General features: G+C 37.9%; 1 pseudogene; it reads left to right on the forward strand.

The window, feature by feature from the left end:
* Window positions 1-5,930: 5,930 nt before the first annotated feature.
* On the forward strand, window positions 5,931-6,248 carry LOC149219011 (uncharacterized; annotated as a pseudogene).
* Window positions 6,249-6,934: the final 686 nt, after the last annotated feature.

Here is a 6,934-nt window from a genome sequence, read left to right on the forward strand (position 1 = left end):
CCTCTACCTTGGTTCAGTGTCCCTAGACATTGTTTTGCACTCACATAAACAACGTCCCACTAGCTCCACAAATCAAAATCTGCACAACTCCCTTAGCCTCGACAACTCGAAGAATTTGAGCCCTTTAGGCTCTGCGCAATCTCTGCGTGGGCTCAATCTGCTCCTCCTGACCAACTGCGTCAATGCTTCCTGACTCAAAAAGATGACATGGCCCTACGTGAACCTAATCTGCCCTCCTTTGCCTCTGCGCTAGCCCTGATGGTTGACACAGCTACTGCGTGTGCTCCTCACAGCTACTGTGCCTTCCTCTCCCGGCTCAGAATGTTGACACAAGCACTGTGTGAGCCTCTATGTCACACTCTCTACATTGTGTCACTCCTCTCGCCTCTTCAACTCTGGAACAACGTTGTCTCTTCGGACATTTGCGTCTCTGCTGCAAATTCTCATGTTTTCTCGATTGGTGTCTTTAGTCGCCTCTGATCTGTAATCCCTCTGATACCATGTGAAAATTCCTAAATCTAACACATCAGAAACCCCTACTACAATTTCTAGTTTACAATCTCCTACTTGTTCTTTACATTAACAAGTTATTTAATTTCATAAACATCAAAGTAAACACTATTGTAGCCTTCATAGATATACAGATCATGCACTGAAGTGAACAAAAACAATAACACAAGGGACACCGTTATTTTTGGACAATCGTCCCCAAAAAAACCTAATTCGGAAAAATCAGTGCAACATATAGAGGGTTTGTATTATTAAGCAGATTTTGTGAATACAACTAGGGTGCCAGAAATAGCTCACCCAACAGAAAATATCCTCGACAGTAACACCTCTATCCGGAGATAGATATTCTGGCAAATCAACAATCAGATGATCAAACCCCACAGCGACTCCGCTTGCTCCCTATGTTGGACAGTGAAAGTTGCACCAAACACTGCTCTAGAACTGCGTCACTCCTCTAGGAGTTGCGTCACCCTCTCCCAGATCAAAATCTGCTGATCTGCTCCCAGTGTACCCGACAGAATCTCCCCAGCGCTGCCTCTGAGGCCCAACGTCAGCGACTACAGCTTTTGCACTCCCTGCGTCAACTCTACGGCCTCTGCGTCAGCCCTCCTAGGATCTACGTTGTCTCTCCCGACACTACGGTGCCTCTCTATTATGTATTCCTCGGCCTCCTGCCGAACTATCGCTCACTGCAATTGATCACTTGTTCGATTCATCAACAAACCTCGCCCCAGAAAATCGAACTCACTGATCTCACTTAGTGTATCTCCAACTGACCCTCAAGCCTCCTCTTATACTTTTCTTGTTGATGAATCAACGATCGAGATTAAGTCTCTAATCAATGGCTAAGATTAGAACTAGCTTGATCCTCGTCACTTAGAACTTTCTCACCCATATTTTATTAATACACATTAATATTTTTATTTTCCTAAGTTTAGACTTAGGAACCCATTAAAAATATTAATTATTTTAATAACTCCTCATCCAGGTGGAATTTCTCCAAACGATTTCTGGGTCTTGGAGATCTCATGTGCCTTAGCCTCTCCACCAATTTTCAAGGCTAGAGCACATCTGATGCTACCCAAAATCAATATTGCTGACAAGGATTAAGGTTTGAAGGCTTAATGAGGTATAAGGTTCGAAAGCTTCCAATCTTATTGCAATAATTTTTCCAGCATTAAAACAACATAATTTTTCTACCATTAAAACAATTTGTACGTCTCTTGATGTCTATCAAACCCCAATAGATCCATCTAACGTCTCTTGATGTTTATCAGCGCCCAATAGATCCATGGTTTAGATGGATCTAGGCTGACGAGTATTACAATTACATTTTTATGTTTAATGGTATCTCTTTTTTAGATTAAACTAGAACTATTGTCAAAAGATTCACTTCTATTATGTCTAGAGTTCTCTGGAGTGGCTAAGAGAGTGGCTAAGAGACTCCCACTAAGATGAACCTATGCAAATGGTCAGACTTAACCATTCCAAAAGAATTTGGCAGATAGGCACTGTTAGAGAATTATACCTTTGGAAATGCTCTGCTCATAAAATCTTTCTGGAGAGTCGTAAATGTAGGGGAATTTGGCAAGATATCATTCACTCGAAATATTTGAAAAACAATACAATGGAAGAAATTTTCAGAAATAATATCACACAGGAATTATGGATCCATAATCTAGAGGAGCCACATGAAGATACTTCCATGGTGGTGAATGAGGATGGTATGGGATTTTGGAGATGGGGGGGGGAATTCTGATAGGTACCCATAATATCAAAGGATTGAATCGAATGCAGACATTACAGGTGCACACTTTGGAAAACATCAATAGAAAAGGGATATTTTTCTCGAGCCAAGCGATCGGCAGATTCCAATATGGGTGTCCTATTTGGAATATGGGTCTGTCTAGACAGTTTGAGAATAATTGGAGAAACTTCACTGTCCTTCTCAGCGAGGGGGGACTATTCCATAACCCACGGGGAGATAATATCACTTGGCGCAGGCAAATGCACAACCAGGCGCCTATGGTAGCGGAATAATATAGATATTACATCTCCCAAAGACACAATCTCCAGCGGTTTTCTTGGTTTTACAAGGTATGGAAACTGAAGATCCCTCTTAAAATCACTTTGTTCATGTGGCTTGTATTGGAAAAATAAAATATTGACATGGAATAACTTACTCAAGCGGGGCTTTCAGGGTCATGGTATATGCATTTTTTGTAGAAATTCATTAGAATCTACAGATCACATTTTCTTTCACTGTTCCACCACTGCTGGGATTTGGGGGAAGATTGCATGTTTATTGAACATACCTCATTTCTCAGCTACAAATCTAGAAGATTTAATTTCACAATGGTCTACAAGTACTTCTGGGGATTCAACAACTCCCTTGTATACAATTTGGGAGATCTTGAACGCAAGGAACAAACACATATTTGAAGGCAATCCAATTGACACAAACAAAATCTGCTACAAAGTGATCACATGGGTGGGTGCCTTTCCTTCACCTACATATACAAAACGGAATTTGGTGAAGATAAGATCTTCTCCTACAATCAATGTGCCAATAGGGTGGTTCGACATAGCATCACAAAGGGGATTGAGTGGCTGTGGAGCAGTTCTCAAGCCTGACAACAATATTAGATACAACTTACACTGGAATGGAGGTCCTGGTACCAACACTAGAGCAGAAACCATGGCTCTTTGGGGGTTGCTCTGGTTCGCCAAAGAAAAGTAGTTGAATAACATCAATATTTATGGTGACTCAAAAACTCTTATAGGAGGTATTCTGGGACACCATGCATTTGACCCACCTCTACTCGCTGGGTGGATCCACAAGATACAACAGGTACTGGCCTCTCTCACTTCCTATTCTATGACACATGTATTCCTAAGTTGCACTGAAACGGATACAGGGTTTGAAACGGATACGACAAATTTTCAAAATATGAGGATACGATACGGCAAGGAAACGGCATATATATATATATATATATATATATATATATATTACCATTCATCTTTTAGAATCTAGAATCTATATCTAAAAATGCATAGTCATCGTCATGAATCCAACATAAACAAATCATCATCATCAATTCAGCATAAACATTGTTATCATCATTAGTGATTATTATAACATTCAACATATTATCATCATCATTAATAATGTAATCAGAAATGCTACGGCCTTTGTGCTTTCGGGTCCAACTCTTTCAAAGAACGTGTCATGCATGGCAGATGATATCTATCTTCCTTGCATGACAATTAAAAGGCCCATGGGATCATTGGGATATTCCATCAAGACCTATTTGAACATTTAAATCTTTTCAATGTCAGCTTGGTTTCATGATTATATGAAGGCACAAGATTGGCTAGAGAAGATTTGTTATATTGGAGGGATTTTTGAAATCAAGAGCAAAATCAATGACAATTAACAAAACATTAACCAAAATGAAAATTAATTGCTCAAATAAATCTCTTTACGAAGACATTCATCAAACCCTTTTATTTGCATTTTTGAACATCTATATTTTTCTTAGTAAGAATCTTTGATAAATATATGGAGTGTCATTGTTTCTAAAGATTTTATCAGAGTATGTTTATAGTGAGTTTATTTGCAAATCTGATTTCTTCATTTTTATTATTTATTTATGGCTATACAAATTTTCAAGCTTTTTAACATTTTAAGGGTGGATTCTGATCACAATTTTCGTGGATCCGTTTCCAGATTTCCAGAAACGGATCCAAAAAAATTTAAATCCCTTGGAAATGTATCCAATTCCAAATCTAAAGTTTCCGATTTTTTGAAATGGCACAAAAACGTTTTTACAGTGTTTCGGACAAGAATCGTATCCGTTTATGTATCGAAAACGGGGATCCGCGTTTCCAAAAAATTCTTCAATTGTTTCCGGTAACTTAGATGTATTCAGTGAGAACAATGTGGAAGCAAACAAGTTGTCCAAAGCAGGTCTGGCAATATGGGATCATGCATTACAAACTTATAGTAGACCAGCACATTCGAGAAGAAGGTGAGATTTGCCTGCCATATTGAAATTTCCAAGAAACTCTAGATTTTCCTATCTTGAGTAACATTTCTAAGAGACAGTCAGACTTTCAGTTTTATTTTTATATCTATATTTGCTACTAGTTTTAGTATATATGGGTAACTTGCAACTATTGCCTCTTGGCACTGTGCAGTTTTTTTATATTATTGCTATGATGCATGGATCGATATATTTATATCAGTTTGTATGTACTGGACTTTTAATATATATAGAAGCCAGCGTTTTTTTCCTCTGGAAAAAGGCAGAATATATTAAATAAAAATAGCTGGACAGACCAAATTAAAGTGTCTATAAATTTTCAAAAAAACTTGGGCATGGCTAGGTAAATGTGCACAATCCAGTGAATGGCTTGAATCTTAACCAGAAATTTACTGTAATTTAACCCTTTATAAAAACCTGAAAATCAATAAGAGTAAATTTCTACTTGTCCGATTCTGATTTATACTTGTATTAATTTAATGAATAACAGGAGACCGCCCTACTGCAACTAATTTAAAAATTGGTGCCAACCTAGGTAATTTTAAATTAAAATGTAAAATATATTACATCATTTGAAGAAGCTGAAAAGAGCAGTTGCATTTACAAGGGAAAAGAAAGAGTAGGTTACTGCTGTATTTAGTAAATCTAAACCACAAAAAAATACTTATATACCCTTAAACTCTGGAGCAATTGTTTTTACGGTGGAAAAAAAGGAATGTAACATCTAAAGGATCATACCCCGAAGGTAGACAATGATTTTATTACTGGTTCCTCAATACCTCAAGACAATCATAAATCCTAAGAGCCATAGATCATCGTTTTCATCATTCTACCATTTAATTTTTGTATACAACAGTAGCATTCATCCAGATTTACACAATCAAGTCAATTCAAATTATTAATTCCTGACACTCTTTATCATTATTCCATTCTCAACCCCAGGAAGAATGAAAATATATATGGCATTTTACATTGATAAGAGAATACATCACGAAAATCAGGCACTAAACAGAGCAGCCACTATTTAATTATAGGAGGGCAACAAACTAGACTCAAACACATTACATAACGCAACACATACAATTTTAAGATTGTGAATAACGAAACGAAATCCAACCACTCATTCTAAACACAGCATCTTCTAGGCCTTAATTCAACCAAAACCATGACATCTGGCACAGACCAACTTTCAATCATTATGAAGTGATATGCTGAATGAGCCATTTCCAAGAAGGACTAACAAGGTAAGCTCCAGATTCGGCTCTTTATAAACTAAAAAACAAGGTTTAAACCGCCTCTTCTTCTTCGTACTCGGCCTCATCATCAGCAGTTGCATCTTGATACTGCTGATACTCTGACACCAAATCATTCATGTTACTCTCTGCCTCTGTGAATTCCATCTCATCCATGCCCTCACCAGTGTACCAGTGCAAAAATGCTTTTCTCCTAAACATGGCAGTGAATTGTTCGCTGACTCGCCTGAACATTTCTTGAATTGAAGTAGAGTTTCCAATGAAGGTGGATGCCATCTTAAGACCTTTTGGAGGAATGTCACAAACACTGGACTTCACATTGTTTGGTATCCACTCCACAAAATAAGAGGAATTTTTGTTTTGAACATTCAACATTTGTTCATCTACTTCTTTTGTGCTCATACGTCCACGGAACATAGCAGAGGCTGTCAGGTAACGCCCATGTCGAGGGTCAGCTGCACACATCATGTTCTTGGCATCCCACATTTGCTGTGTAAGTTCAGGCACAGTGAGGGAGCGGTATACTTGGGATCCTCTAGATGTCAAGGGAGCAAATCCCACCATAAAGAAGTGTAAGCGAGGGAATGGAATCAGGTTAACTGCAAGTTTACGCAAATCAGAGTTTAACTGTCCAGGGAACCGCAAGCAGCATGTACATCCACTCATTGTTGCAGATATTAAATGGTTAAGATCTCCAACTGCACCAAAAATAAATGTAAATGTAAATGAAATGATACCAAAATTAGGTGGTCTCTTATAAATGAATCCTACTTATCTAAGTCGTATGAGTTTGTATGTCTTAGTAAAAACAAATTCATAACACATATATTAAACCAGATGTGAATTGCAAGTAGGAGGTCTAAGGTCAGCTCTCTAGGCTGAGTCCATATGTATTATTAAAAGCAAATTCATATCTATTAAACCAGATATGTCTGTGAATTAAAAGTAGGAGGTCTAAGGTCAAGTCTCTAGGCTAACTGTTTGTCTCTGTGATTTTTTGATACTGTGGACCACACTCACCTATACGTTTTCTGGGAACTTATAATCCCATGTTAAAAAAATAGATATATCCATACCCATGAAAATGTGGACATAAATCCAAACTGCCCAATGGCTAGCCTA

This window comes from Pinus tabuliformis, chromosome Q, assembly GCF_031772625.1.
Source record: "Pinus tabuliformis cultivar Carrire ecotype Pingquan chromosome Q, CPIR1, whole genome shotgun sequence".
Taxonomy (NCBI): domain Eukaryota; kingdom Viridiplantae; phylum Streptophyta; class Pinopsida; order Pinales; family Pinaceae; genus Pinus; species Pinus tabuliformis.